The following is a 21,859-nucleotide window of genomic DNA, read 5'->3' as shown; positions in this document are numbered from 1 at the left end:
GGTGAGCAATTGCACTGTGCATCATTTGTACATTCCAATCCTTTCATTATTGCTGTTGTCATTTTATTAGTGTTATCATTATCATTATTAGTTTCTTCTTTTCTGTTCTATTAAACCGTTCTTATCTCAACCCACGGGTTTTGCTTCTTTTCCCGATTTTCTCCCCCATCCCACTGGGTGGGGGGGAGTGAGCGAGCGGCTGCGTGGTGTTTAGGTGCTGGCTGGGGTTAAACCACGACACCTCCGTAGCCGGTGTCGTCGCAGTAGACCTGGAATCCCTGCCGGCGCCGGCGGGGTAGACCTGGCCTCCTTAGCCGGCGCCCGCGGCATAGACCTGGTCTCCCTAGCCGGCGTCGGCAGCATAGACATTGCCTCGCTAGCCGGTGCCGGCTGGGTAGACCTGGCCTCCCAAGCCGGCGCCACAAGGGGTAGACATGTCCTCCCAAGCCGGCGCCAGCGGAGTAGACCTGGCCTCCCAAGGTGGCGCCGGCGGCGTAAACATTGCCTCCCAAGCCGGCACCAGCGGGGTAGACCTCACCTCCCTGCCGGCGTTGGCGGGGTAGACCTATCCTCCCTAGCTGGCGCCGGCGGCATAGACATTGCTTTCCTAGCCTGCGCCGGCGGGATAGACCCGGCCTCCTTATCCGGCGCCGGCGAGGTAGACCTGGCCTCCCTAGCCGACTCCGGCAAGGAAGACCTGGCCTCCCTACCCAGCGCCAGCAGGGTAGACCTGGCCTCCCTAGCAGGCGCTGGCGGGGTAGGCCTGGTCTCCGTGCCGGCGCTGGCGGTATAGACATGGCCTCCCTAGCCAGCACCGGCGCGGAAGACCTGTCCTCCATACCCAGCGCCAGCAGGGTAGACCTGGCCTCCCTAGCCGGCTCTGGCATGGTAGACCTGGCCTCCCTGCTGGCGCCGGCGGGGTAGACCTGGCCTCTCTAGGCGGCGCATGCCGGGTAGACTGGGCCTCCCTAGCTGGCGCCGGCGGGTTAGACCTGGCCTCCCTGGCCAGCGTCGGCGGCGTAGACATTGCCTCGCTAGCCGCCTCCGGCAGCATAGACCTGGCCTCCCCGCTGGCGCCGTCGGGGTAGACCTGGCCTCCGAATCCGGCGCTGGTGGCGTAGACCTGGCCTCCCTAGCCGTCGTCGGCGGCATAGACATTGCCTCGCTAGCCGGCGCCGGCGGGGTAGACATGGACACCCTGGCGGCGCCAGCAAGGAAGACCTGGCCTCCCTGCCAGCGCCGGTGGCGTAGACCTGGTCTCCATAGCAAGCGCTGGCTGCGTATACATTGTCTTCCTAGCCGGCGCCGGTGGGATAGACCTGGCCTCCGTAGCCGGCTCCGGCGGGGTAGACCTGGCCTCCCTAGCCAGCGTCGGCGGCGTAGACTATGCCTCCCTAGCCGGCGCCGGTTGGGTAGACCTGGCCTCCCTTCCGGCGCTGCCGGGATAGAACTTGCCTCCCTGCCGGCGCCCGCGGGGTAGACCTGGCCTCTCAAGCCGGCGTTGGCGGCGTAGACCTGGCCTCCGTAGCCGGTGCAGGCAGGGTAGACGTGGCCTCCCTGCCGGCGCCGCCAGGGTAATAGGCCTCCCTGCTGGAGCCGGTGAGGTAGACCTGGCCTCCCAAGCCGGCGCCAGTGGCGTAGACCTGGCCTCCCTAGCCGGCGCTGGCATGGTAGACCTGGCCTCCTTAGCCGGGCCGGTGGTGTATACCTGGCCTCCCTAGCTGGCGCCGGATGCGTATACATTGCCTTCCTAGCAGGCGCCGGCAGGATAGACCTGGCCTCTGTAGCCGGCGCCGGCGGGGTAGACCTGGCCCCCCTAGCCGCACCAGCGTGGTAGACCTGGCCTCCCAAGCCGGCGCCGGCGGGGTAGACATGGCCTCCTTAGCCGGCGCCGGCGGGATAGACTTGGCCTCCTTATCCGGCGACGGTGATGTAGACCTGGCCTCCCAAGCCGGCGCCGGCGGGGTAGACCTGGCCTCCCTCGCGGGCGCTATCGGGGTAGACCTTGCCTCCCTAGCTGGCTCCGGCGGCGTAGATATTGTATTCCTAGCCTGCGCCTGCGAGATAGACCTGGCCTCGCTAGCCGGGGCCGGCGTGATAGACATGGCCTCCCAAGCCGGCACCAGCGGGCTAGATGTGGCCTCCCTTCCGGCGCCGGCGGGGTAGACCTGGCCTCCCTGACGGCGCCGGCGGGGTAGACTTGGCCTCCCTAGCCGGCGCCGTCGAGGTAGACCTGTCCTCCCTGCCAGCGCTGGCGGGGTAGATCTGGCCCTCAAAACCTGCGCCGGCGGGGTAGACCTGGCCTCCCTGCCGGCGCCAGCGGGGTAGACCTGGCCTCCCTAGCCGGCGCCGGCGGGGAAGACCTGGCCTCCCTGCCGGCGCCGGCGGGGTAGACCTGGCCTCCCTAGCCGGCACAGGCATGGTAGACCTGGCCACCCAAACGAGCGCCGGTGGTGTAGACCTGGTCTCCCTAGCTGGCGCCGGCTGCGTATACATTGTCTTCCTAGCCAGCACCAGTGGTGTAGACCTGGACTCCCTAGCCGGCGCCGGCAAGGAAGACCTGGCTTCCCTGCCAGCGCCGGCTTGGTAGACCTGGTCTCCCAAGCCGGCGCCAGCGGGGTAGACCTGGCCTCCCAAGCCTGCGCCAGCGGCGTAGACCTGGCCTCCCTAGCTGGCGCCGGCGTGTTAGACCTGGCCTCCTGTCCTGGTTTCAGCTGGGATAGAGTTAACTGTCTTCCTAGTAGCTGGTACAGTGCTATGTTTTGAGTTCAGAGCGAAGAATGTTGATAACACTGATGTTTTCAGTTGTTGCTCAGTAGCGTTTAGACTAATGTCAAGGATTTTTCAGCTTCTCATGCCCAGCCAGTGAGAAAGCTGGAGGGGCACAAGAAGTTGGCACAGGACACAGCCAGGTCACCTGACCCAAACTGGCCAACGGTGTATTCCATACCATGTGACGTCCCATCCAGTATAGGAATGGGGAAGTGGGGGGCAGGGTTTCGCGGCTCGGGGACTGGCTGGGTGTCGGTAGGCGGGTGGTGAGCAATTGCACTGTGCATCATTTGTACATTCCAATCCTTTCATTATTGCTGTTGTCATTTTATTAGTGTTATCATTATCATTATTAGTTTCTTCTTTTCTGTTCTATTAAACCGTTCTTATCTCAACCCACGGGTTTTGCTTCTTTTCCCGATTTTCTCCCCCATCCCACTGGGTGGGGGGGAGTGAGCGAGCGGCTGCGTGGTGTTTAGGTGCTGGCTGGGGTTAAACCACGACACCTCCGTAGCCGGTGCCGTCGCAGTAGACCTGGAATCCCTGCCGGCGCCGGCGGGGTAGACCTGGCCTCCTTAGCCGGCGCCCGCGGCATAGACCTGGTCTCCCTAGCCGGCGTCGGCAGCATAGACATTGCCTCGCTAGCCGGTGCCGGCTGGGTAGACCTGGCCTCCCAAGCCGGCGCCACAAGGGGTAGACATGTCCTCCCAAGCCGGCGCCAGCGGAGTAGACCTGGCCTCCCAAGGTGGCGCCGGCGGCGTAAACATTGCCTCCCAAGCCAGCACCAGCGGGGTAGACCTCACCTCCCTGCCGGCGTTGGCAGGGTAGACCTATCCTCCCTAGCTGGCGCCGGCGGCGTAGACATTGCTTTCCTAGCCTGCGCCGGCGGGATAGACCCGGCCTCCTTATCCGGCGCCGGCGAGGTAGACCTGGCCTCCCTAGCCGACTCCGGCAAGGAAGACCTGGCCTCCCTACCCAGCGCCAGCAGGGTAGACCTGGCCTCCCTAGCAGGCGCTGGCGGGGTAGGCCTGGTCTCCGTGCCGGCGCTGGCGGTATAGACATGGCCTCCCTAGCCAGCACCGGCGCGGAAGACCTGTCCTCCATACCCAGCGCCAGCAGGGTAGACCTGGCCTCCCTAGCCGGCTCTGGCATGGTAGACCTGGCCTCCCTGCTGGCGCCGGCGGGGTAGACCTGGCCTCTCTAGGCGGCGCATGCCGGGTAGACTGGGCCTCCCTAGCTGGCGCCGGCGGGTTAGACCTGGCCTCCCTGGCCAGCGTCGGCGGCGTAGACATTGCCTCGCTAGCCGCCTCCGGCAGCATAGACCTGGCCTCCCCGCTGGCGCCGTCGGGGTAGACCTGGCCTCCGAATCCGGCGCTGGTGGCGTAGACCTGGCCTCCCTAGCCGTCGTCGGCGGCATAGACATTGCCTCGCTAGCCGGCGCCGGCGGGGTAGACATGGACACCCTGGCGGCGCCAGCAAGGAAGACCTGGCCTCCCTGCCAGCGCCGGTGGCGTAGACCTGGTCTCCATAGCAAGCGCTGGCTGCGTATACATTGTCTTCCTAGCCGGCGCCGGTGGGATAGACCTGGCCTCCGTAGCCGGCTCCGGCGGGGTAGACCTGGCCTCCCTAGCCAGCGTCGGCGGCGTAGACATTGTTTTCCTAGCCTGCGCCGGCGGGATAGACCCGGCCTCCTTATCCGGCGCCGGCGAGGTAGACCTGGCCTCCCTAGCCGACTCCGGCAAGGAAGACCTGGCCTCCCTACCCAGCGCCAGCAGGGTAGACCTGGCCTCCCTAGCAGGCGCTGGCGGGGTAGGCCTGGTCTCCGTGCCGGCGCTGGCGGTATAGACATGGCCTCCCTAGCCAGCACCGGCGCGGAAGACCTGTCCTCCATACCCAGCGCCAGCAGGGTAGACCTGGCCTCCCTAGCCGGCTCTGGCATGGTAGACCTGGCCTCCCTGCTGGCGCCGGCGGGGTAGACCTGGCCTCTCTAGGCGGCGCATGCCGGGTAGACTGGGCCTCCCTAGCTGGCGCCGGCGGGTTAGACCTGGCCTCCCTGGCCAGCGTCGGCGGCGTAGACATTGCCTCGCTAGCCGCCTCCGGCAGCATAGACCTGGCCTCCCCGCTGGCGCCGTCGGGGTAGACCTGGCCTCCGAATCCGGCGCTGGTGGCGTAGACCTGGCCTCCCTAGCCGTCGTCGGCGGCATAGACATTGCCTCGCTAGCCGGCGCCGGCGGGGTAGACATGGACACCCTGGCGGCGCCAGCAAGGAAGACCTGGCCTCCCTGCCAGCGCCGGTGGCGTAGACCTGGTCTCCATAGCAAGCGCTGGCTGCGTATACATTGTCTTCCTAGCCGGCGCCGGTGGGATAGACCTGGCCTCCCTAGCCAGCGTCGGCGGCGTAGACTATGCCTCCCTAGCCGGCGCCGGTTGGGTAGACCTGGCCTCCCTTCCGGCGCTGCCGGGATAGAACTTGCCTCCCTGCCGGCGCCCGCGGGGTAGACCTGGCCTCTCAAGCCGGCGTTGGCGGCGTAGACCTGGCCTCCGTAGCCGGTGCAGGCAGGGTAGATGTGGCCTCCCTGCCGGCGCCGCCAGGGTAATAGGCCTCCCTGCTGGAGCCGGTGAGGTAGACCTGGCCTCCCAAGCCGGCGCCAGTGGCGTAGACCTGGCCTCCCTAGCCGGCGCTGGCATGGTAGACCTGGCCTCCTTAGCCGGGCCGGTGGTGTATACCTGGCCTCCCTAGCTGGCGCCGGATGCGTATACATTGCCTTCCTAGCAGGCGCCGGCGGGATAGACCTGGCCTCTGTAGCCGGCGCCGGCGGGGTAGACCTGGCCCCCCTAGCCACACCAGCGTGGTAGACCTGGCCTCCCAAGCCGGCGCCGGCGGGGTAGACATGGCCTCCTTAGCCGGCGCCGGCGGGATAGACTTGGCCTCCTTATCCGGCGACGGTGATGTAGACCTGGCCTCCCAAGCCGGCGCCGGCGGGGTAGACCTGGCCTCCCTCGCGGGCGCTATCGGGGTAGACCTTGCCTCCCTAGCTGGCTCCGGCGGCGTAGATATTGTATTCCTAGCCTGCGCCTGCGAGATAGACCTGGCCTCGCTAGCCGGGGCCGGCGTGATAGACATGGCCTCCCAAGCCGGCACCAGCGGGCTAGATGTGGCCTCCCTTCCGGCGCCGGCGGGGTAGACCTGGCCTCCCTGACGGCGCCGGCGGGGTAGACTTGGCCTCCCTAGCCGGCGCCGTCGAGGTAGACCTGTCCTCCCTGCCAGCGCTGGCGGGGTAGATCTGGCCCTCAAAACCTGCGCCGGCGGGGTAGACCTGGCCTCCCTGCCGGCGCCAGCGGGGTAGACCTGGCCTCCCTAGCCGGCGCCGGCGGGGAAGACCTGGCCTCCCTGCCGGCGCCGGCGGGGTAGACCTGGCCTCCCTAGCCGGCACAGGCATGGTAGACCTGGCCACCCAAACGAGCGCCGGCGGGGTAAAGCTGGTCTCCTTAGCCTGTGCCAGCGGGGAAGACCTGGCCTCCCAAGCCGGCGCCGGTGGTGTAGACCTGGTCTCCCTAGCTGGCGCCGGCTGCGTATACATTGTCTTCCTAGCCAGCACCGGTGGTGTAGACCTGGACTCCCTACCCGGCGCCGGCAAGGAAGACCTGGCTTCCCTGCCAGCGCCGGCTTGGTAGACCTGGTCTCCCAAGCCGGCACCAGCGGGGTAGACCTGGCCTCCCAAGCCTGCGCCAGCGGCGTAGACCTGGCCTCCCTAGCTGGCGCCGGCGTGTTAGACCTGGCCTCCTGTCCTGGTTTCAGCTGGGATAGAGTTAACTGTCTTCCTAGTAGCTGGTACAGTGCTATGTTTTGAGTTCAGAGCGAAGAATGTTGATAACACTGATGTTTTCAGTTGTTGCTCAGTAGCGTTTAGACTAATGTCAAGGATTTTTCAGCTTCTCATGCCCAGCCAGTGAGAAAGCTGGAGGGGCACAAGAAGTTGGCACAGGACACAGCCAGGTCACCTGACCCAAACTGGCCAACGGTGTATTCCATACCATGTGACGTCCCATCCAGTATAGGAATGGGGAAGTGGGGGGCAGGGTTTCGCGGCTCGGGGACTGGCTGGGTGTCGGTAGGCGGGTGGTGAGCAATTGCACTGTGCATCATTTGTACATTCCAATCCTTTCATTATTGCTGTTGTCATTTTATTAGTGTTATCATTATCATTATTAGTTTCTTCTTTTCTGTTCTATTAAACCGTTCTTATCTCAACCCACGGGTTTTGCTTCTTTTCCCGATTTTCTCCCCCATCCCACTGGGTGGGGGGGAGTGAGCGAGCGGCTGCGTGGTGTTTAGGTGCTGGCTGGGGTTAAACCACGACACCTCCGTAGCCGGTGCCGTCGCAGTAGACCTGGAATCCCTGCCGGCGCCGGCGGGGTAGACCTGGCCTCCTTAGCCGGCGCCCGCGGCATAGACCTGGTCTCCCTAGCCGGCGTCGGCAGCATAGACATTGCCTCGCTAGCCGGTGCCGGCTGGGTAGACCTGGCCTCCCAAGCCGGCGCCACAAGGGGTAGACATGTCCTCCCAAGCCGGCGCCAGCGGAGTAGACCTGGCCTCCCAAGGTGGCGCCGGCGGCGTAAACATTGCCTCCCAAGCCGGCACCAGCGGGGTAGACCTCACCTCCCTGCCGGCGTTGGCGGGGTAGACCTATCCTCCCTAGCTGGCGCCGGCGGCGTAGACATTGTTTTCCTAGCCTGCGCCGGCGGGATAGACCCGGCCTCCTTATCCGGCGCCGGCGAGGTAGACCTGGCCTCCCTAGCCGACTCCGGCAAGGAAGACCTGGCCTCCCTACCCAGCGCCAGCAGGGTAGACCTGGCCTCCCTAGCAGGCGCTGGCGGGGTAGGCCTGGTCTCCGTGCCGGCGCTGGCGGTATAGACATGGCCTCCCTAGCCAGCACCGGCACGGAAGACCTGTCCTCCATACCCAGCGCCAGCAGGGTAGACCTGGCCTCCCTAGCCGGCTCTGGCATGGTAGACCTGGCCTCCCTGCTGGCGCCGGCGGGGTAGACCTGGCCTCTCTAGGCGGCGCATGCCGGGTAGACTGGGCCTCCCTAGCTGGCGCCGGCGGGTTAGACCTGGCCTCCCTGGCCAGCGTCGGCGGCGTAGACATTGCCTCGCTAGCCGCCTCCGGCAGCATAGACCTGGCCTCCCCGCTGGCGCCGTCGGGGTAGACCTGGCCTCCGAATCCGGCGCTGGTGGCGTAGACCTGGCCTCCCTAGCCGTCGTCGGCGGCATAGACATTGCCTCGCTAGCCGGCGCCGGCGGGGTAGACATGGACACCCTGGCGGCGCCAGCAAGGAAGACCTGGCCTCCCTGCCAGCGCCGGTGGCGTAGACCTGGTCTCCATAGCAAGCGCTGGCTGCGTATACATTGTCTTCCTAGCCGGCGCCGGTGGGATAGACCTGGCCTCCGTAGCCGGCTCCGGCGGGGTAGACCTGGCCTCCCTAGCCAGCGTCGGCGGCGTAGACTATGCCTCCCTAGCCGGCGCCGGTTGGGTAGACCTGGCCTCCCTTCCGGCGCTGCCGGGATAGAACTTGCCTCCCTGCCGGCGCCCGCGGGGTAGACCTGGCCTCTCAAGCCGGCGTTGGCGGCGTAGACCTGGCCTCCGTAGCCGGTGCAGGCAGGGTAGACGTGGCCTCCCTGCCGGCGCCGCCAGGGTAATAGGCCTCCCTGCTGGAGCCGGTGAGGTAGACCTGGCCTCCCAAGCCGGCGCCAGTGGCGTAGACCTGGCCTCCCTAGCCGGCGCTGGCATGGTAGACCTGGCCTCCTTAGCCGGGCCGGTGGTGTATACCTGGCCTCCCTAGCTGGCGCCGGATGCGTATACATTGCCTTCCTAGCAGGCGCCGGCGGGATAGACCTGGCCTCTGTAGCCGGTGCCGGCGGGGTAGACCTGGCCCCCCTAGCCGCACCAGCGTGGTAGACCTGGCCTCCCAAGCCGGCGCCGGCGGGGTAGACATGGCCTCCTTAGCCGGCGCCGGCGGGATAGACTTGGCCTCCTTATCCGGCGACGGTGATGTAGACCTGGCCTCCCAAGCCGGCGCCGGCGGGGTAGACCTGGCCTCCCTCGCGGGCGCTATCGGGGTAGACCTTGCCTCCCTAGCTGGCTCCGGCGGCGTAGATATTGTATTCCTAGCCTGCGCCTGCGAGATAGACCTGGCCTCGCTAGCCGGGGCCGGCGTGATAGACATGGCCTCCCAAGCCGGCACCAGCGGGCTAGATGTGGCCTCCCTTCCGGCGCCGGCGGGGTAGACCTGGCCTCCCTGACGGCGCCGGCGGGGTAGACTTGGCCTCCCTAGCCGGCGCCGTCGAGGTAGACCTGTCCTCCCTGCCAGCGCTGGCGGGGTAGACCTGGCCCTCAAAACCTGCGCCGGCGGGGTAGACCTGGCCTCCCTGCCGGCGCCAGCGGGGTAGACCTGGCCTCCCTAGCCGGCGCCGGCGGGGAAGACCTGGCCTCCCTGCCGGCGCCGGCGGGGTAGACCTGGCCTCCCTAGCCGGCACAGGCATGGTAGACCTGGCCACCCAAACGAGCGCCGGCGGGGTAAAGCTGGTCTCCTTAGCCTGTGCCAGCGGGGAAGACCTGGCCTCCCAAGCCGGCGCCGGTGGTGTAGACCTGGTCTCCCTAGCTGGCGCCGGCTGCGTATACATTGCCTTCCTAGCCAGCACCGGTGGTGTAGACCTGGACTCCCTAGCCGGCGCCGGCAAGGAAGACCTGGTTCCCTGCCAGCGCCGGCTTGGTAGACCTGGTCTCCCAAACCGGCGCCAGCGGGGTAGACCTGGCCTCCCAAGCCTGCGCCAGCGGCGTAGACCTGGCCTCCCTAGCTGGCGCCGGCTTCGTATACATTGTATTCCTAGCTCGCGCCAGCGGGATACACCTGGCCAACCAAGCCGGCGCCGGCGTCGTAGACCTGGCCTTCCTATCAGGCGTCGGCGGCATAGTCATTGCCACCAGAGCCGGTGCCGGCAGGGTAGACCTGGCCTCTCTAGCCGGCGCCGGTATAGTAGACCTGGCCTCCCAAGCCGGCTCCGGCGGCGTAGACCTGGCCTCCTTAACCGGCACCGGTATAGTAGACCTGGCCTCCCAAACCGGCGCCGGCGGGGTAGAACTGGCCTCCCTAGCCGGCGCCAGCGGGGAAGACCTGGCCTCCTTGCCGGCACCGGCGGGGTAGACCTGGCCTCCCTGCCGGCGCCAGCGTCGTAGACCTGGCCTCCCTAGCCAGCGTCGGTGGCGTAGACATTGACTCCGTAGCCGGCGCCAGCGGGGTAGACCTGGCCTCCCTGCTGGCGTTGGCGGGGTAGTCCTAGCCTCCCAAGCCTGCGCCGGCGGGGAAGACCTGGCCTCCCAAGCCGGCGCCGGCGGCGTAGACCTGGCCTCCCTAGCCAGGGACGGCGGCGTACACATTTCCTCGCTCGCGGCGCCGGCAGTGTAGACCTGGCATCTCTAGGCGGCACCGACTGGGTAGACCTGGCCTGTCTAGGTGACGCAGGGTGGGTAGACTTGGCCTCCATAGCTGTCGTCAGCAGGTTAGTCCTGGCCTCCCTAGCCGGTGCCGGCTGGGTACACCTGGCCTCCCTAGCCGGGGACAGCAGCGTAGACATAGTCTTCCTAGCCGGCACCGGCGGTGAAGACCTGGCCTCACTACCTGCCGCCTGAAGCGTAGACATTGCCTCCCTAGCCGGGGCCGGCACGGTAGACCTGGTCTCCCATTCGGCGCCGTCGAGTTAGACCTGGCCTCCCTGCCTGCGCCGGCGGGGTAGACCTGGCTTCCCAAGCCGGCGCCGACGTGGTAGACCTGGCCTCCCTGCCGGCGCTTGCGAGTTAGACCTGGCCTCCCTTTCGGCGCCGGAGGGGTAGACTTGGCCTCCCTACCCGGCGCCGGCATGGTAGACCTAGCCTCCCTCGCCGGCGCCGGCGAGTTAGACCTGGCCTCCCTGCCGGCGCTGGCGAGTTACGCCTGTCCTCCCTGCCGGTGCCGGCGGAGTAGACCTGGCCTCCCAAGCCTGCACTGGCGGGGTAGACCTGGCCTCCGTAGCCGCCGCCGTCGGAGTAGACCTGGATTTCCTTCCCAGCGCGAGCACGGTAGACCTGTCCTCCCTACCCGGCACCAGCAGGGTAGATCTGGCCTCCCTGCCGGCGCTGGCGGGGTAGACCTGGCCTCCATAGCCTGCGCCGGCGAGTTAGACCTGGCCTCCCTGCTGGCGCCGGCGGGGTAGACCTGGCCTCCATAGCCGGCGCCGGCGGGGTAGACCTGGCCTCTGTAGCCGGCGCCGGTGGGGTACACCTGGCCTCCCTAGCCGGGGACGGCAGCGTAGACAGTCTTCCTAGCCGGCGCCGGCGGAGAAGACCTGGCCTCACTACCTGCCGCCAGCAGCGTAGACATTGGTTTCCTAGCCGGCGCCGTTGGGGAAGACCTGGCCTCCCTGCCGGCGCCGGCGGGGTAGACCTGGCCTCCCTGCAGGCGCCCGTGGGATAGACCTGGCCTCCAAAGCCGAAGCCGGTGGGGTAGACCTGGCCTCCCTAGCCAGCGTCGGCGCGGAAGACCTGGCCTTTCTACCCGGCGCCGGCAAAGTAGACCTGGCCTCCCTGCCGGCGTTGGCGGGGTAGACCTGGCCTCCCAAGGCGGCGTCGGTGGCGTAGATCTGGCCTCCCTAGCCAGTGCCGGCGGCGTAGACATTGACTCCCGAGCCGGAGCCGGCACAGTAGACCTGGCCTCCCTTTCGGCGCCGGAGGGGGTAGACTTGGCCTCCCTACCCGGCGCCGTCGAGTTAGACCTGGCCTCCCTGACTGCGCCGGCGGGGTAGACCTGGCTTCCCAAGCCGGCGCCGGCGTGGTAGACCTAGCCTCCCTCGCCGGCGCTGGCGAGTTAGACCTGTCGCCCCTGCAGGCGCCGGCGGGGTAGACCTGGCCTCCCAAGCCTGCACTGGCGGGGTAGACCTGGCCTCCCAAGCCGGCGCCGATGGCGTAGACCTGGCCTCCCTATCTGGCGCCGGCGGCGTAGACATTGTCTTCCTAGCCTGCGCCGGCGGGATAGACCTGTCCTCCCTATCCGTGTACGGCGAGGTAGACCTGGCCTCCCAAGCCTGCGCTGGTGGGGTAGACCTGGCCTCCCTGTCGGTGCCGGCATGGTAGACCTGCCCTCTCAAGCCGGCGGCGGCGGCGTAGAAATTGTCTTCCTAGCCGGCTCCTCCCAGGTAGACCTGGCCTCCCTGCTGACACCGGTGGGGTAGACCTGTCCTCCCTGCCGGCGACGGCGGGGTAGACCTGGCCTCCGTGCCTGCGCCAGCGGGGTAGACCTGGCCTCCCTAGCCGGCATCGGCGGCGTACACATTTCCTCGCTCGCCGGCGACGGCATTGTAGACCTGGCCTCACTAGCCGGCGTCGGCGGCATACACATTGCCTCCCTAGCCGGCGCCGCCTGGGTAGACCTGGCCTCGCTGCCGGCGCCAGCGGGGTAGACCTGGCCTCCCAAGCCGGCGCCAGCGGGTTAGGCCTGGCCTCCCAAGCCGGCGCCGGTGGCTAGACTTGGCATCCCCAGCCGGCGCCTGTGGCGTAGACCTGGCCTCCTTAGCTGGTGCCGGCTGCGTATACATTGTCTTCCTTGCCGGCTGAGGCGGGATAGATCTGGCCTCCGTAGCCGGAGCCACCGGGGTAGACCTGGCCTCCATATCTTTCAACGGCAGGGTAGACCTGGCGTCCCTGCGGCGCCGGAGTGGTAGACCTGGCCTCTCAAGCCGGCGCCGGTATAGTAGACCTGGCCTCCCAAGCCAGCGCTGGTGGGGTAGACCTGGCCTCCGTAGCCGCCGCCGTCGGAGTTGACCTGGATTTCCTTCCCAGCGCGATCACGGTAGACCTGTCCTCCCTACCCGGCACCAGCAGGGTAGATCTGGCCTCCCTGCCGGCGCTGGCGGGGTAGACCTGGCCTCCGTAGCCTGCGCCGGCGAGTTAGACCTGGCCTCCCTGCTGGCGTCGGCGGGGTAGACCTGGCCTCCCTTCCGGTGTCGGCGGGGTAGACCTGGCCTACCAAGCCGGCACAGGCGAGTAAATCCTCGCCTCCCAAGCCGGCGCCGGCAGCGTAGACCTGGCCTCCGTAGCCGGCGCCGGCGGGGTAGACCTGGCCTCTGTAGCCGGCGCCGGCGGGGTAGACCTGGCCTCCCTAGCCGCATCAGCGTGGTAGACCTGGCCTCCCAAGCCGACGCCGGCGGGGTACACATGGCCCCCTTAGCCGGCGCCGGCGGGATAGACCTGGCCTCCGTAGCCGGCGCCGTCGGGATAGACCTGGCCTCCTTATCCGGCGACGGCGTTGTGGACCTGGCCTCCCTAGTCGGCGCCGTCAAGGTAGATCTGGCCTCCGTAGCCGGCGCCGGTGGGGTAGACCTGGCCTCCCTAGCCGGCGTCAGCGGCGTAGACATTGCCTCCCTAGCCGGACGCCGGCGAGTTAGTCCTGGCGTCCCCGCTGGCGCCAGCGGGGTAGACCTGGCCTCCCAATCCGGTGCCGGCACGGCAGACCTGGCCTTCGTAGCCGGCGCCAGTATAGTAGACCTGGACTCCCAAGCCGGCGCTGGTGGGGAGACCTGGCCGCCCTAGCCAGCGTCGGCTGCATAGACATTGCCTCCCTAGCCGGCGCCGGCGGGGTAGACCTGGCCTCCGTAGCTGTCGCCAGCGGTGTAGACCTGGCCTCCCTGCCGGTGTTGGAGTCATAGACCTGGCCTCCCAAGCCGGCGCCGGCAGGGTAGACCTGGCCTCCCAAGCCGGCGCCGGCGGTGTCGACCTAGCCTCCGTAGCTGTCGCCGGCGGGGTAGACCTGGCCTCCCTGCCGGCGCCAGAGTTGTAGACCTTGCCTCCCAAGCCGGCGCCGGCGGGGTAGACCTGTCATCCGTAGCCGGCGTTGCCGTTGTAGACTTGGCATACCTGCCTGCGCCAGCGGGGTAGACCTGGCCTCCCTAGCCGGCACCGGCGGGGTAGACCTGGCCTCCCAAGCCGGCGCCGGGGGGTATACATGGCCTCCTTAGCCGGCGCCGGCGGGGTAGACCTCCCTCCATATCTGGCGCTGTGATGGTAGACCTGGACTCCCTGCCGGCGCCAGCGGGGTAGACCTGGCCTCCCTAGCTGGCGCCATCGTGGTAGACCTGGCCTCCCAAGCCGGCGCCGGCGGGGTAGACCTGGCCTCTCTAGGAGGCGGTGGCTGGGTACACCTGTCCTCTCTAGGCGGCGCAGGCCGGGTAGACTTGGCCTCCCTAGCTGGCTCCGTCGGCTTAGACCTGGCCTCCGTAGCCGGTGCCGTCGAAGTAGACCTGGCCTTCCTGCCGGCGCCGGCGGAGTAGACCTGGCCTCCAAAGCCTGTGCCTGCGAGATAGACCTGGCCTCCCTATCCAGCGCCGGCGTGTTAGACCTGGCCTCCCTGCCGGCACCAGCGGGGAAGACCTGGACTCCATGCCGTCGCCGGCGGGGTACACCTGACCTCCCAAGCTGTCACCGGCGGCGTAGACCTGGCCTCCCTAGCTGGAGCCGGCAGCGTAGACATTTTATTCCTAGCCGGCGCCGGCGGTATAGACCTGGCCTACCTGACGGCACCGGCATCGTAGACCTGGCCTCCCTATCAGGCGTCGGCGGCATAGTCATTACCTCCATAACCGGTGCCGCGGGGTAGACCTGTCCTCCCTAGCCGGCACCGGTATGGTAGACCTGGCCTCCCTAGCAGGCGTCGGCGGCGTAGACATTGCCTCCCTAGCCGGCGCCAGCGGGGTAGACCTGGACACCCTGCCGGCGCCGGCTAGGAAGACCTGACCTCCCTAGCTGGCGCTGGCTGCGTATACATTGTCTTCCTAGCCGGTGCCGGCGGAATAGACCTGGCCTCCGTAGCCGGCGCCGGCAGGGTAGACCTGGCCTCAGAAGCCGGCGCCGGCGGGGTATACCTGGCCTCCCTAGCCGGCGCCGGCGGGGAAGACCTGGCCTCCCCCGCAGAGCCAGCATGGTAGACGTGGCCTCCCTGCCCGCGCCGGAGGGGTAGACCTGGCCTCCCTATCCGGGTACGGCGAAGTAGACCTGGCCTCTCTAGATAGCGCCAGCAGCATAGACATTGTCTCCCTATCCGGCGCCGGCGGAGTAGACCTGGACACCCTGCCGGCGCCGGTGGCGTAGACCTGGCCTCCCTAGTTGGCGCTGCCTGCGTATACATTGACTTCCGAGCTGGCGCTGGCAGAATAGACCTGGCCTCCATAGCCGGCGCCGGCAGGGTAGACCTGGTCTCCGTAGCCGGCACTGGCATTGTAGTCCTGGCCTCCCAAGCCGTCATCGGTGGTCTAGACCTGGCCTCCCTAGCTGGCGCCGGCTGCGTATTCATTGTCATCCTAGCCTGTGCCGGTGGGATAGACCTGGCCTCCCTAGCCGGCGCCGGCGGCGTAGACCTGGCCTCCATAGCCGGCGCCGGCGGGGTAGACCTGGCCTCCCTAGCCGGCGCCTGTATGGTAGACCGGGCCAACCAAGCCAGCGCCGGCGTCGTAGACCTGGCCTCCCTATCAGGCGTCGGCGGCATAGTCATTGCCTCCATAGCCAGCGCCGGTGGGGTAGACCTGGCCTCCCTAGCCGGCGCCTGTATGGTAGACCGGGCCAACCAAGCCAGCGCCGGCGTCGTAGACCTGGCCTCCCTATCAGGCGTCGGCGGCATAGTCATTGCCTCCATAGCCGGCGCCGGCGGGGTAGACCTGGCCTCCCTAGCTGGCGCCGGCAGCGTAGACATTTTATTCCTAGCCAGCGCCGGCGCGGTAGACCTGTCCTCCCTGCCGGCGCTGGTGGGGTAATCCTGGCCTCCCTAGCCGGCGCCGGCGAGTTAGACCTGGCCTCCCTGCCGGCGCCAGCGGGGAAGACCTGGCCTCCCTGCCGTCGCCGGCGGGGTACACCTGACCTCCCAAGCCGTCACTGGCGGCGTAGACCTGGCCTCCCTAGCTGGCACCGGCAGGGTAGACGTGGCCTCCGTAGCCGGCGCTGGCATTGTAGTTCTGGCCTCCCAAGCCGTCACCGGTGGTCTAGACCTGGCCTCCCTAGCTGGCGCCGGCTGCGTATACATTGTCATCCTAGCCTGCGCCGGCGGGATAGACCTGGCCTCCCTAGCCGGCGCTGGCGGTGTAGACCTGGCCTCCTTAGCCGGCACCAGCAGGGTAGACCTGGCCTCCCGGCTGACGCCGGCGTTGTAGACCTGGCCAACCAAGCCAGGGCTGGCGTCGTAGACCTGGCCTCCCTATCAGGCGTCGGCGGCATAGTCATTACCTCCATAGCCGGTGCCGCGGGGTAGACCTGTCCTCCCTAGCCGGCACCGGTATGGTAGACTTGGCCTCCCTAGCAGGCGTCGGCGGCGTAGACATTGCCTCCCTAGCCGGCGCCATCGGGGTAGACCTGGACACCCTGCCGGCGCCGGCTAGGAAGACCTGACCTCCCTAGCTGGCGCTGCCTGCGTATGCATTGTCTTCCTAGCCGGTGTCGGTGGAATAGACCTGGCCTCCCTGGCCGGCGCCAGCGGGGAAGACCTGGCGTCCCTATACAGCGCCGGCAGGGTAGACCTGGCCTCCGTAGCCGGCGCTGGCATTGTAGTTCTGCCCTCCCAAGCCGTCACCGGTGGTCTAGACCTGGCCTCCCTAGCTGGCGCCGGCTGCGTATACATTGTCATCCTAGCCTGCGCCGGCGGGATAGACCTGGCCTCCCTAGCCGGCGCCGGCGGTGTAGACCTGGCCTCCCTGCTGACGCCGGCGTTGTAGACCTGGCCTCCCTAGTGGGCGCCGGCGGGGTAGATCTGGCCTCCCTATCAGGCGTCGGCAGCATGGTCATTGCCTCCATAGCCGGCGCCGGTGGGGTGGACCTGGCCTCCCTGCTGGTGCCGGCGGGTTAGACCTGGCCTCCCAAGCCGGCGATGGCAGCTTAGACATTGCCTCCCTAGCCGGTGCCGGTATAGTAGACCTGGCCTCCCAAGCCGGCGCCAGCGGGGTAGACATGGCCTCCCAAGCCAGAGCCGGCGGGGTAGACCGGGCCTCCATATCCGGCAACGACGGGGTAGACCTGGCCTCCCAAGCCGGCGCTGGCGTCGTAGAGCTGGCCTCTTTAGCCGGCGTCCGCGGCGTAGACATTGCCTCCCTAGCCGGCTCCGGCAGCATAGACCTGGCCTCCCCGCCGGCGCCGTCGGGGTAGACCTGGCCTCCAAGCCGGCGCCGGCGGCATAGACCTGGCCTCCGTAGCCGGCGCCGGCAGGGTAGACCTGGCCTCCGAAGCCGGCGCCGGCGGTGTAGACCTGGCCTCCCTAGCTGGCGCCGGTATAGTAGACCTGGCCTCCATATCCGGAGACGGCGGGGTAGACCTGGCCTCCCAAGCCGGCGCCGGCGGCGTAGACCTGGCCTCCGTAGCCGGCACAGGCAGGGTAGACCTGGCCTCCCTGCCGGCGCCGCCGGGGTAGACCTGGCCTCCGTAGCCGGCACCGGCGGGGTAGACCTGGCCTACCTAACGGCACCGGCGTCGTAGACCTGGCCTCCCTATCAGGCGTTGGCAGCATAGTCATTGCCTCCATAGCCGGCGCCGGCGTGGTGGACCTGGCCTCCCTAGCCGGTGCCGTTATAGTAGACCTGGCCTCCCAAGCCGGCGCCGGCGGGGTAGACCTGGCCTCTCAAGCCGGCGCTGGCGTCGTATACCTGCCCTCCCTAGCAGGCGCTGGCTGCGTATACATTGTGTTCCTAACCCGCCAGGTGGAGTACACCTGGCCTCCCTAGCCAGCGCCGGCGCGGTAGACCTGGACTCCCCAGCCAGCGCTGGCGTGGTAGAACTGGCCTCCCTAGCCGGCGCCGGCATGGTAGACCTGGCCTCTCAAGGCGGCGCCGGCGGGGTAGACCTGGCCTCCGTAGCTGGCACGGGCGGTGTAGACCTGGCCAACCTAGCCGGCGCCGGCGGGGTAGACCTGGCCTCTCAAGCCTGCTCCGGCAGCGTAGACATTGTCTTCCTAGCCGGCGCCGGCGGGGAAGACCTGGCCTCCCTGCCGGCGCCGGCGGGGTAGACCTGACCTCCCGAGGCGGCGCCGGCAGGGTAGACCTGGCCTCTCAAGCCGGCGCATGCAGCGTAGACCTGGCCTCCCTAGCTGGCGCCAGCGGAGTAGACCTGGCCTCCCTAGCCAGCGCCGGCGCGGAAGACCTGGCCTCCCAACCCGGCGCCGGCAGGGTAGACGTGGCCTCCCAAGCCTGCGCTGGCGGGGTAGACCTGGCCTCCCAAGCTGGCACCAGCGGCGTAGACCTGGCCTCCCTAGCTGGCGCCAGCGGCGTAGACATTGTCTTCCTAGCCTGCGCCGGCGGGATAGACCTGGCCTCCCTATCCGGGTACGGCGAGGTAGACCTGGCCTGCTAGCCGCGCCAGCGTGGTAGACCTGGCCTCCCTAGCCAGCGCCGGCGCGGAAGACCTGGCCTCTCTACCCGGCGCCGGCACAGTAGACCTGGCCTCCCTGCCGGCGTTGGCGGGGTAGACCTAGCCTCCCAAGGCAGCGCTGGCGGCGTAGACCTGGCGTCCCCGCCGGCGCCAGCGGGGTAGACCTGGTCTCCCAATCCGGCGAGGGCGCGGCAGACCTGGCCTTCGTAGCCGGCGCCGGTATAGTAGACCTGGACTCCCAAGCCGGCGCCGGTGGGGAGACCTGGCCGCCCTAGCCGGCGTCGGCTGCATAGACATTGCCTCCCTAGCCGGCGCCGGCGGGGTAGACCTGGCCTCCGTAGCTGTCGCCAGCGGTGTAGACCTGACCTCCCTGCCGGTGTTGGAGTCATAGACCTGGCCTCCCAAGCCGGCACCGGCAGGGTAGACCTGGCCTCCCAAGCCGGCGCCGGCGGTGTCGACCTAGCCTCCGTAGCTGTCGCCGGCGGGGTAGACCTGGCCTCCCTGCCGGCGCCAGAGTTGTAGACCTTGCCTCCCAAGCCGGCGCCGGCGGGGTAGACCTGTCATCCGTAGCCGGCGTTGCCATTGTAGACCTGGCCTACCTGCCTGCGCCAGCGGGGTAGACCTGGCCTCCCTATCCGGCACCGGCGGGGTAGACCTGGCCTCCCAAGCCGGCGCCGGGGGGTATACATGGCCTCCTTAGCCGGTGCCGGCGGGGTAGACCTCCTTCCATATCCGGCGCTGTGGTGGTAGACCTGGACTCCATGCCGGCGCCAGCGGGGTAGACCTGGCCTCCCTAGCTGGCGCCATCGTGGTAGACCTGGCCTCCCAAGCCGGCGCCGGCGGGGTAGACCTGGCCTCTCTAGGAGGCGGTGGCTGGGTACACCTGTCCTCTCTAGGCGGCGCAGGCCTGGTAGACTTGGCCTCCCTAGCTGGCTCCGTCGGCTTAGACCTGGCCTCCATAGCCGGTGCCGTCGAAGTAGACCTGGCCTTCCTGCCGGCGCCGGCGGGGTAGACCTGGCCTCCAAAGCCTGTGCCTGCGAGATAGACCTGGCCTCCCTATCCGGCGCCGGCGTGTTAGACCTGGCCTCCCTGCCGGCACCAGCGGGGAAGACCTGGACTCCGTGCCGTCGCCGGCGGGGTACACCTGACCAACCAAGCCGTCACCGGCGGCGTAGACCTGGCCTCCCTAGCTGGAGCCGGCAGCGTAGACATTTTATTCCTAGCCGGCGCCGGCGGTATAGACCTGGCCTACCTGACGGCACCGGCGTCGTAGACCTGGCCTCCCTATCAGGCGTCGGCGGCATACTCATTACCTCCATAACCGGTGCCGCGGGGTAGACCTGTCCTCCCTAGCCGGCACCGGTATGGTAGACCTGGCCTCCCTAGCAGGCGTCGGCGGCGTAGACATTGCCTCCCTAGCCGGCGCCAGCGGGGTAGACCTGGACACCCTGCCGGCACCGGCTAGGAAGACCTGACCTCCCTAGCTGGCGCTGGCTGCGTATACATTGTCTTCCTAGCCGGTGCCGGCGGAATAGACCTGGCCTCCGTAGCCGGCGCCGGCGGGGTAGACCTGGCCTCCCCCGCAGAGCCAGCATGGTAGACGTGGCCTCCCTGCCCGCGCCGGAGGGGTACACCTGACCTCCCAAGCCGTCACTGGCGGCGTAGACCTGGCCTCTCTAGATAGCGCCAGCAGCATAGACATTGTCTCCCTATCCGGCGCCGGCGGAGTAGACCTGGACACCCTGCCGGCGCCGGCAAGGAAGACCTGGCCTCCCAAGCCGTCACCGGTGGTCTAGACCTGGCCTCCCTAGCTGGCGCCGGCTGCGTATACATTGTCATCCTAGCCTGCGCCGGCGGGATAGACCTGGCCTCCCTAGCCGGCGCCGGCGGTGTAGACCTGGCCTCCTTAGCCGGCACCGGCAGGGTAGACCTGGCCTCCCGGCTGACGCCGGCGTTGTAGACCTGGCCAACCAAGCCAGGGCTGGCGTCGTAGACCTGGCCTCCCTATCAGGCGTCGGCGGCATAGTCATTACCTCCATAGCCGGTGCCGCGGGGTAGACCTGTCCTCCCTAGCCGGCACCGGTATGGTAGACTTGGCCTCCCTAGCAGGCGTCGGCGGCGTAGACATTGCCTCCCTAGCCGGCGCCAGCGGGGTAGACCTGGACACCCTGCCGGCGCCGGCTAGGAAGACCTGACCTCCCTAGCTGGCGCTGCCTGCGTATACATTGTCTTCCTAGCCGTTGTCGGTGGAATAGACCTGGCCTCCCTGGCCGGCGACAGCGGGGAAGACCTGGCGTCCCTATACAGCGCCGGCAGGGTAGACCTGGCCTCCGTAGCCGGCGCTGGCATTGTAGTTCTGCCCTCCCAAGCCGTCACCGGTGGTCTAGACCTGGCCTCCCTAGCTGGCGCCGGCTGCGTATACATTGTCATCCTAGCCTGCGCCGGCGGGATAGACCTGGCCTCCCTAGCTGGCGCCGGCGGTGTAGACCTGGCCTCCCTGCTGACGCCGGCGTTGTAGACCTGGCCTCCCTAGTGGGCGCCGGCGGGGTAGATCTGGCCTCCCTATCAGGCGTCGGCAGCATAGTCATTGCCTCCATAGCCGGCGCCGGCGGGGTGGACCTGGCCTCTCAAGCCGGCGCATGCAGCGTAGACCTGGCTTCCCTAGCTGGTGCCAGCGGAGTAGACCTGGCCTCCCTAGCCAGCGCCGGCGCGGAAGACCTGGCCTCCCTACCCGGCGCCGGCAGGGTAGACGTGGCCTCCCAAGCCTGCGTTGGCGGGGTAGACCTGGCCTCCCAAGCTGGCGCCAGCGGCGTAGACCTGGCCTCCCTAGCTGGCGCCGGCGGCATAGACATTGTCTTCCTAGCCTGCGCCGGCGGGATAGACCTGGCCTCCCTATCCGGGTACGGCGAGGTAGACCTGGCCTGCTAGCCGCGCCAGCGTGGTAGACCTGGCCTCCCTAGCCAGCGCCGGCGCGGAAGAACTGGCCTCTCTACCCGGCGCCGGCACGGTAGACCTGGCCTCCCTGCCGGCGTTGGCGGGGTAGACCTAGCCTCCCAAGGCAGCGCTGGCGGCGTAGACCTGGCCTCCCTAGACGGCGCCGGCGAGTTAGACCTGTCATCCCTGCCAGCGCCGACGGGGTAGACCTGGCCTCCCAAGCCGGCGCCAGCGAGTTAGACCTGGCCTCCCTAGCCGGCGCCGGCGGGGTAGACATAGCCTACCTGCCGGCGCCAGCAGCGTAGACCTGTCCTCCCTATCAGGCGTCGGCGGCATAGTCTTTGACTCCATAGCCGGCGCTAGCGTGGGAGACCTGGCCTCCCTGCCAGCGCCGGCGGGGTAGACCTGGCCTCCCAATCCGGCGCGGGCGGCGTAGACCTGGCCTCCCTAGCTGGCGCCGGTATAGTAGACCTGGCCTCCCAAGCCGGCGCCGGCGGGGTATACATGGCCTCCTTAGCCGGCGCCAGTGGGGTAGACCTGGCCTCCCTAGCTGGCGCCAACGTGGTAGACCTGGCCTCCCAAGCCGGCTCCGGCGGGGTAGACCTGGCCTCTCTAGGAGGCGGTGGCTGGGTACACCTGTCCTCTCTAGGCGGCGCAGGCCGGGTAGACTTGGCCTCCCTAGCTGGCTCCGTCGGCTTAGACCTGGCCTCCGTAGCCGGTGCCGTC

The sequence above is a fragment of the Harpia harpyja genome, unplaced genomic scaffold (genome assembly GCF_026419915.1).
Source record: "Harpia harpyja isolate bHarHar1 unplaced genomic scaffold, bHarHar1 primary haplotype scaffold_39, whole genome shotgun sequence".
NCBI classification, from domain to species: domain Eukaryota; kingdom Metazoa; phylum Chordata; class Aves; order Accipitriformes; family Accipitridae; genus Harpia; species Harpia harpyja.
This window is presented reverse-complemented; position numbering follows the sequence as displayed.